At 52.4% G+C, this 9,839-nt stretch overlaps 1 long non-coding RNA gene across 1 annotated transcript in view; it reads right to left on the bottom strand.

Moving 5' to 3' along the window:
- Positions 1-9,839, bottom strand: part of LOC110257252 — a 137,824-nt gene that overhangs the window by 60,152 nt on the left and 67,833 nt on the right. The window lies entirely within an intron of this gene.

Below are 9,839 nucleotides of genomic sequence, written 5' to 3' on the forward strand. Positions count from 1 at the left end.
AATTCTAGGCCCTCAGTAAACCTTGGCCACTGTTACCTCTGTGATTAAAACCAATATCATCAATCACCTTCTATCTGTTCTATATTGATGACACAGATGACCCCGCTAGAAAGCGAATCCGTTATGCGTCTGGTGGTGGCACAACTAGAGTTAGAGTTATGGTTATTTTTAGACCGTATTCCGAATCATCAGCGATGATGCCATCGATGGCAGCTTCTCTTGTCTGGACAGAGGGGAGTCCTGGCCTTGCCTTTGCCACAGATACAACCCCCTCGGACCGCTCTGCCCTCCTCAGCATTGCCCAATGTTAGGGAGGCTCTGGTCATAAAATCAAGACACTCAGGCCTGGTGCTGCCCCTGGGAACTCCTGGGTAATCCCTTGCCCTCTCCAGGCCTCAGCTCCCCTCTGAACAACAAGCAAGTTGTTCTAGGTGATGCCTGCAGGGCCCTCCAGCCCTGGCGTTCGGTCAGTCTGTTCAGGCAACAGCTCCGGAACCCATGTGGCAGGCAGGGCTGGGGAGGCTGGTCAGGACAGCAGGCCGGCCCGCCGCAGGGAGAGGGAGCAAAAGTGGAAGAAGACAGAGAGGGCTTTGGCTGCAGGGAGAAGGGGAGGGGGAGGGGAAGGAGGAGACACCGGAGGAGGAGGGACCGCGGGTGGAGGGGGAGACAGACCCAGCCCAGAGCTCCCAGTGGTTTCCTGTTGCCAGGCTCTAAACCCCTCCACATTCCCGCAGACCTTCAGACTGCCCGGAGCCCGCTCGCCTGCTGCCTGCCTGCCTGCCACTGAGGTACGCGCCCCCCCTGCCCTGTCTGTCCCTTCTCTGGTCCCAGGGTCACACCTCCCCTTTGTGTACAGGGGAGGGGACGCTGCGTGCGGGGGTCTCCCGGATCACGGGCAGGATGTGTAGCTCCTTCGGGGCTCCACCCCTGCTCCCGTTAAGCGCAGGGGCCATGGGCTGGCTGCCTGTTGCTTTTCAGGTGAAAGCAAGGTAACTCGGTCTCCCCCTCTAGGTGTGCAGAAAATGATCAGACTGTCTTTTCGGGACTTTTTGTCTCTGGCTCTTTCGGTGTCCGTCTCTCTGGTTTCAGAGGCGCCTTTACAAATGCGGCAGCCTCCTTTCCCGGGAATCTGATCTGGGCACAGCTGCAAGAAGCACCGGCCGTTGGCCAGAGCCTGCCCTGCTTCCCATTCCAGAAGAAACTTCCTAGACTTGGTTCTGGGTCAGAGCCTCTGTTTTCCAAAAGGGCCTTTGCATGAATGATAAATTGGTCTCTGGAAGACAAAGGGGGAGTCTTCACCTTTAAGCAGAACTTCTGGGAAGGGTCCCGTTTTCCTGGAATTCTCCCCTCTCCAACCTCTGTCCCTAACACACACACACACACACACACACACACACCTCTGATTCCGGTGCCGTTCAGCCCGATATAGCCCTATCAGTTGGTCTTGAGTTAGGCATTGTTCCCATCCTGGGCTCCCTGGGTTGTAAACACAGGATCTCACCAGCAGTAGCCCTGTGTGTGTGTAGCTCTGAAGACCCCAGACATCTGATATGGTCCAGCAGAGGCCCTGGGTCTGATGGGAGGCTGGTTGTGGCGGGGGATGTGCTGTAAAGAGTGGAAGGGAGAAGGCAGGATGCACAGGGGTCCAGGGCAAGCTTCTCACATCTTGCTTTGAGAAGCTCAAGCCCTACACAAGGCTGGTGTGGAGCCTTCTAGCGTGTTAGCTCTTCTTCAGGTAACCCCTTCCAGTCCTTGGCTTCACTGGCCGGATGATGAGTGGACTTCCTGAGTCCCCAAGGACACCAAGAGAAAAAAGGGCACTGGGGGAAGGCATGGCTTCCAGGAAGCCCAGTATGCTCCAAAGGAACAGAGAGGCACACGTTTTCCTCCAGAAAATTCTATTCTATGCAGAACCCATAGAGAAAGCATTTTCACCAGCAATTCTCTGGGGTTAAATTGCTATACAGCCAAGTTCTGACGGCAGGGGAGAAGCACATTAAAAGTAGAGAGGCAGACTTCAGGCACACATTTTATGGATCATCTTAGGTAAGTGTCTCCTCTGGACTTAGTTTCCCTGACTGTAAAGTGGGAGGGTGGGCTTAATGGTCTTTAGGGTGCCTGACGTCCTCTGAAACTTTCAAAGGAGGGTCTCAGAATGAGAAGTCATGGACTAGCCTTTGAATAGGCTTCAAGGCAACTGCAAACCCTTTACACTGGACATAGAGTGTGTGTGTGAGTGAGAGAGAGAGAGAGAGACAGAGACAAAGAGACAGAGACTGAGACAGTGGCAGTGAACAAGAAGGCGGTGACAGCCTTCAGTCTTCAGATATTCTCAAATGTCTGCATGACCCTCCAGGGAGCATGACGTGGGAGACGGGGTAGGTGGGGACTGGCCGAAAGCAAGGGTCTATTTGCAGGAGGAGAAAAGCTCTGAAATGGGAGGGGTTGGGGGAAGAGATAGTTAACTCGCAGCCCTCAGCTGCCACATCGACAAAGCCTGGAGTGGAGGGGGGGTGGCGGTGGAAGGGGGTGGGTGCCTGGAGAAGGAATCAACTTTTGAAACTTTCTCCAAGTCCCACCCACTGAAAGGCTCTCTTTGGCGTGACTCACTCTAGGAGGAATGTGTGTTGCCACGGTAACCTTTTTTTCAGGGTCTCCGCCTGCTGGCTGGGAGGGGACATAGAAACCCTCAGAACCTCAGGCTCCATCTGAATGTCCCCCAGGCCCCTCTCCCCCAAACACCAGGACAGCAAATGCTAGGCCCTGCCCTGCTGATGGGACCCCAGGGCATTGGTGATACACTTCCTGGACTGGACAGGCTCCTGGAAGACCTGAGCTTTAATTCCACTTCTGTGTCAAAAGGGCCACTTGACCTTGAACGAACAGCGTCTCCTTTCAGAGTCCCCCCCGCCCCCCCGTTTCCTCCTTGGTTAAAAAGCAGTAGCAGCACCACCCCAAGAGTCGTCGCTCTGAGGACAGAACGGGGTGATGTACAGTGAAGCACTTGCTAAACTGCGGCCCTCCCGCCCAGGGAGACAGGATTTTAGAACTGATGGACTGATGGCGTCCAGAGAGTTGGGGATAGCCTTCCCAGCTTTTCTGCCAGGCAGCTTCGTCTTCTTGGGGTTTGCATATAACTGCCCTCTACTAAAAGAGCTGCCAGGCGCTCTGCGACGAAATCAGTGTGCTTCATATTCTTGCGATTTGGCCGTCTGTGCGGCTATTTCCCAGGAGTGCTGTGCCCTCCTGTCGAAGGAGCACTGGCCAAGGGAACGGCAGAGACGGACCTTAACGCACAGGGAGTGACCTTTGGAAAGGCCTCCCTCGCCATCTCCGGGGACCTCAGTTTCTCAGTCTGTGAAATGGGGAAATCTAATCTAGGTGATCTCCGTCTCTGCAGTCCTGTGAACAGAAATCCCGGGTGCTGCTTGCATTAGCGGGAATAGTTGGGCTACGGTTTTAACACTCCCTGGCCCCCTGGTTGAAAGGAAACCAAGGAGGAGGGACTGGGGGATCCTGGGTTGCATAACAGTCCTGCTAAAATCTTTATCCATCTGTAGAGACTTGTCAACCAAGAGTGTGGCTGGGGTTTGCGAGCCACAAGAGCCATTTTCTTTGCTGAAAATAAGCTGCAAATAGAAAGGGAGGGCGGAGGAAAGGAAAGAGATGAGGATATGAGGTAAACAGGAGAATATTTGGTTTTTGAGGTTATTTAGATGGGTAGCTCTGTGTGCAGACATAAATAGGGACAGACATAAACCCAAACCCATGAGGATGCCAAGGATATAAACACTGATTTCACCACCAGGCACTCATTGGCACAGCTAAAAATAAATGTCTCCATACCTGAACAGACGCAGAAGGCTAGGCCCTCACATGGCTCTTCCTGAAGATACCTGGACGCGTAGGCAAGTCCCAGGTGGGCGTCTTGATACAAGTGGCCACCCTGACCCCTCCCCTATATAGCCTGAAACCAACAGATGCTGAGCTGGGGAGACACACAGAGTCACAGACACAGCTTCACACAGGCCATGGGTCACGCATACAGAGCCACAACTGCCATTTGCATTCTCGCAGAGACGTGTGCAGCCAGATCTAACTACAGGTCATGGCCGGGAGACAGACGCCTGACCCCCTGTGGAATCACAGAGACACACTGAGACTCAGGAAGGGAGAGTAACTCACTCCAGGTCACCCAGCAAACTGATGTCTGAGCCGTGCTTTCAGATGTTTGGAAATACCCAGATGTTGATGTGTGCTTTCTGCTTGTTTCAGCAGAGCAATTTGGTGCCACGCCTGCACTTCTTCCTCTAGAGGCAGTGAGCCCTGTGGCTACTAAGTGATGAGCCGTATTTCCCCTCTCCTTTGCTAGCCGGCCATGGCCTAACCCAGCCCATGTGGCTTTGTCTTTAGGGCAGCAGGATGTGGCCAACAGGCGGCTGCTCCCTTGTTTCCCGTTGGCCCCCTCCCTAACCTCCTCTAAAGGAGGGATGGGAAGGCTGAGCTGGGCTTTCAGCCAACCTTCAGCCAACTCTGATGATTAATGAAGTTACCTTTTCTCTACAGCACAGAGCCTGGGTCCTGAACCCCAACCCTGAACTCCAGGACAGCTGGGCTGTACAGGGCCAAGGCTGGCAACCAGTGACTTGACAGAATTCCTGAGAAACACAGCCTCCTTCTCACCCAGATGTCTTAGGAAGTTAACTGGCTCCTCCCATATCAAGCTACAGACCTTGATGTCGTTAGCAAAAATATGGATGGAGATACCAACTCTCTCCAGAGCTGGTTTCTTTCAGAAACGTGGTTTTAACCCACCTCATCTGGGGATCCTTCTGGGCCGTCTTGTGTTAGTCTTGCCCTTAGGATCCCAGACTGATCAGATGAAAAAAATAAACAAAAAAACAAGGTAAACATCTGGCCATTCTGAACATCTAGAAGTTCAGCTTAGCTACCAGCTAGCAGAATGACCCCCAGTGAATTGTCTATCCTCTCCCTATCTCTAAAATCAGAAACACTGCAAAGAGGCTTGACTGTAATCAGGATTTGAATGCCACTCTGGACTTTAGAGGAAAAGGTCATAAAAGTCCTATGATTGATTAGTAATGTCTGCCACATGCACAGGAGGGGCAGGTGGAGGCATATATGCCACAGATTTGCTATCTTTGGGATGGGACAGCCTGGACACTTTGATGTTACTTCTCATCCCCTCCATTTGTGGTCACCCAGATGCAGCAGTGGCCCCTAGGGGGAGCCAGGGAGGCGAGCGTGATACTCCACCCTGGGGCTCTTATGACCACGGTGAAACGTGGCATCTTAGATGTATTTATGGAATCTCAGTCAGACTGATTCCAGTCTCACACTCTAGGGCTACTTCTGAGGTGCCCCTGAACTTCTTCGAACCTAGGCTTGAGAGCCCATAATACCCTAAACATGTCCCTTAACTTCTTCCCTTCCAGCAGGAACTATCAGACATAGAAATAGGGCAAGTTGGGAGAGATGGTACACTCTGAAAGGCTTCTGCCTCAGCTGACTCCGAATGTCAGGGCTGAAAGGCGCCTTCAGGACCTCCTGGTCTCAGGGTTTTCAAATTCTGTTTGTAGGAGAGCCCGGAGATGTTCCAAGGCGTCTCAGGGGGTGTCTGAGTGCATGTTGGACTTTCAGCCCCCATTGCAACACTGCTTTCACCTGCCTTGGTTTTTTTTTTTTTTTTTGGCTTGTTTTTAATTTCAAGCTAATTCATTGCATAGATGATAATACATGCACACGTTTCAACAAATGCAATAGACGCTTAGCTGTTTCGCATTTGGACTTCCACAGAAGACTTCACTGAGAGAAAGGGCTCCCTGACTTGCACAATTTGGAACAGCACCCATCTAAAACACCCTCCTCATGGTGCAGACGAGGGGCACTAGGCGAGGTCCAGGGAGCAGGGGAGCCTCCCTGCCTCCCTCACATTTGCACGGTGAGCTGGAAGCAACCTTAGCAAGACTCGATCCCAGGACACTCGACTTCCACGTCACCTCCCAGTGGCTGTGTCTGCTCCCCGGGGTGTGAGTGCCTGTGTGGCCACACTGGCTGCCATGGTGCCTCTTTGCCCTGGCTCGGCCCTTCTTCTGGGTCCTGGCTCCCCGACAGGCCTGGCTCCCAAGTTCCTTTACTAGCCTCTCGACTTGTTTTCTTCTCTTTGAGCTTGTTTACCAGGAACGTGTGTTTTTGGAACCCTTGTTTCCAAGCCAAACAGTAGAAGCAAAATGCCTGGTTTGCGTCAGCGGCTCAAGAGAGAGGGCAGCCTGGGGCCTGGCCTTCGTCACTGTGTCCTCTGGGGGCTGGTGTGCCCGAGACCAAGAGGAGAAGTGTCTCCTTTGTTCCTTTTCTCCCTGGGCCACAGACGGGGAGATGGAGATTCTGGGATCCTTGATTTGAAGATGCTCTTCCATGCTTACCTCTTGTAATCTCTCATGTTAATCACCTATGAGGCTTTCAAGAGGGGTGTGTTATTTCCATTTTACAGATGGAGATACAAATGGAGGCCCAGAGAGGGAACATCACTTTCTGAAGGACACACAACTGCTAAGTGGCAGAACCAGGCTTTAAACCTGTATATTCTTTCTCCAGAGCCCCTGGGCTTACCTTTCTGCCATATTGCCTCTATGAAAACGGATAACCACTCTAATATGGTAGCCACTAGCCACGTATGATTCAAATTCAAATCAAATACAATGAAAACCTCATTTCTTCTTTGCATCATTTCAAGGGTTCAATAACCACGTGTGGCCAGTAGCTACCATATTGGACAATGCAATACAGAATATTTTCATCATCTCAGAAAGTTCTATCAGATCGCGTGGCTCCCTAAGACTCTTCTTCTCAAATCCAATTTGATCTCAGCATCTCAGATTCTGAGCTTCATCTTCTTAGGAGTCTATGATTCTAAGACCGACAGTATAAAATGGTATGATTCTGAGAACCTCCACCCCCCAACCCCTTGTGACATTAAGCAATTTTTCAGGGTCCAACGAGAGCCCGAAGGAGGCCCTTCATGTTTGAGAGCGATGAACTGAGATGGAGGGGTGCTGGCTGTAGTTTTCCATCCCCAGAGTCTCTCTAAAGAGGGAGAAGTGACCTCAGCTTCGGGTCCTGCTGGCAGCCAAGGGCGGGTTTTAGCCGTCTCCAGAGCAAATAAAGGCAAAGGGAAGGGACTGGATGTACGGAACGGGAGGCAGAGGCGGCGGTGGGATGGGAGCGAGCAGTGTCTGCATTTGATGGCCATCAGAGCCAAAGGAAACACACCTCCTCTTTCCCCCTGGCCCAGGCTAATTTTTTTCCCTGTATCTTGGGCCAGGTCACAGCCCGGCTGGGCTCCCTTTAGGTGAGCATCTGGGGCTGGGGTATGGGAGCAGCTGCCAGGGGAAACAGGGCATGGGGTGGAGGGTGTGCCCATGGCAGAGGAGGCAGCCTGGGTCCTCCCTCAGCCCTGCCACTTCCTCCCTTCCTGGGGCTCTGGGTGGGTTTCTTCCCCTCTCTGGCTTCAGCCTCCCTCCTGGAGAAAGACATGCCTCCAGGCCCCAGGGGCATGCTGGGTTATACAAAGGATAAACACAGGCATCATCAAAAACTAAAGAGATACTGGAAGGTCCTTTGTGGTGTGGGTTCAATCCCTGGCCCGGGAACTTCCACATGTTGAGGGCATGGCCCAAAACAAACTAAGGAGATACAAAGGAGGAGTTTTCACTTAATACTGGTCATTTGTGCAAAGGTGTTTATGTTTCCACGGGGCATGCCAGACCTAGATTTGACGGCCAAAGGATGTGTGCTCAGCTGATCATTTCTGGATGCCGGGATCTGACTCTGTATTCTGACTTCGCAGGGGCTACTAATGTATTTCTTAGCTTTGCAGGATGGGTGTCTGCCCTCTTCGGCAAGCGGTGGTTTTGAGAACCTCAGAGAGAGAGAGGGCGAGGGAGAGGGGGAGCTTGTGGCTATGTAAGCTGTATGGCCGTGCACCCAAGAACAGTCCAGCTGCTCCCCTCCTATCATGTGGAAAGAAAGGCTTCTGAGACTGGTGATGCAGCATTGGGCAAAACCCAAAATTTGGAAAAATAACCCCTCTTCCAAGATTTTGTGTCCTTTTAACATGCTCCCTTTCTGCTTTTCTCCTCCTCCTCCCCCACGCCGGCGCCCCCAGACTCTGAGCATAATTCCTATGAGGCCCAACCAGCTCCATGAGAAGGGAGTTTGACAGCTTGAGAGGGGTCTGAATGTTGCATGATGTCCCTGCTCTCAACCTTGGACTCCTCATCAGGAATTCAGGGCCCTCCCATGCCTGCCTCCCTGCCTGCCAGTGCAGCAGAGGCTCCAAGGGGCCAGAGTTCTGTATGTGAGGCTGCTAGAAACTATAAGCACCATATGATCTAGAATTATTTTTCTCTTCCGCTGCAGCACCAGGGATAAGGGTGGCAGCAAGGGTCAGTGTGTCACTGAGAAAGAGTGCAGGTGGCGAGGCAGGACAGATGGAAGAGCCGACCCACAAACCCTTTCCTGGTCAGAGAGGGGCGGGCAGTTCCTCTGCTCAAACCAAGGGCACAGACTCTGGAAACATCAGTCTTCCTGGCTCCCCAACCTGCAGCTTTTTGGGGCTGTTTCTCCAGCGATGTGACCGCTCTGTCACTGGAGCCGAGACATGGTGACTTTTTCGTTCTAGCTCTCAGTCTCACTTTGACCCTGCACAATCAACCGTCTCAGACAAGCCCTTCATTCGTGCTTTCTCTCCTCTTCCCTTTGTCCAGAGCCACAGGTGGGAATTGCTCTGCTAGTGTCTTCCAAATAGGGAAGCTAGAAGGGAGATTTTTCCACCTTTAGGCTAGGGGGTGGGCAGGCGGGGGGGACCAGCATACAACTGAGTGAGGGAAGGAACATTCCCCAAACCACCTGGAGAGGAAACCCTGGACTCCTCTGGGAGTTGGGGACATCGTGAAGCAAAGCCAAGCTGCCGGGTTGATGCCTTTCAATCTCTGCTGGTTTTATTTCGTCTTCACTCCACGTAATTGTGAGGTTTAGTGTCCATTTTAGTCCTATAAAGACCATTTTGAAGTCAGCTCTTCCCTGCCTGTTTCTGCTACTCAAATGCCATAATCCAAGTGAAGATGAGGCTCTCGGAGGGGATGGCATGTGCCACGACCAGCATGTGCTGTGCCATTGTAAAGGCCAGGCTACCACCTCAAAGATCATCTAGTCTAACCCTCTCACTGAGTGAAAGGGAGAACCAAGGTCTAGAAGGATGAAGGGCTGAACCAGTGCACCCAGGTGGTAGTGTGACAGAACCAGAGTCCTGGCATTTAGTTCCAAGCCAGATGTTTCTCCCCTGATGCCAGAGGACCTCCCACTAACATGTTCAGTCAGTTGAGAGGTCTTGGACAGAACTAGGGATGATGGGCCAACATGGGAGTTAGGGGGACAAATGAGGGAAACAGGGCCACTGCTCAGCTTGGACAAAACTGCTGAGGGGCAGCGGGGGCATGCTTGCCTGTGTGGCCACAGAAGGACCATCAGAGTAGACCAGGAGAAGCACGAGGGAGGCCAATTGAACAGCATACTGAAGAACCTTCGGAAGCTGTTAGAAACGGAAGTCCACTGACTTAGAACAAGAAACAGGACTTCCCCATGCCTCAGCCGTAATAAACCTAGCTGGTATCTACAAGGATGCGGCTTCCATCCCTGGCCTGGGTTAAAGGATCTAGCATTACCATGAGCTGTGGTGTAGGGTGCAGATGCAGCTCGGATCCTGTGTTGCTGTGGCTGTGGTGTAGACCAGCAGCTGCGGCTTTGATTCGACCCCGCGC

Source organism: Sus scrofa, chromosome 16 (assembly GCF_000003025.6).
Source record: "Sus scrofa isolate TJ Tabasco breed Duroc chromosome 16, Sscrofa11.1, whole genome shotgun sequence".
Lineage (NCBI taxonomy): Eukaryota > Metazoa > Chordata > Mammalia > Artiodactyla > Suidae > Sus > Sus scrofa.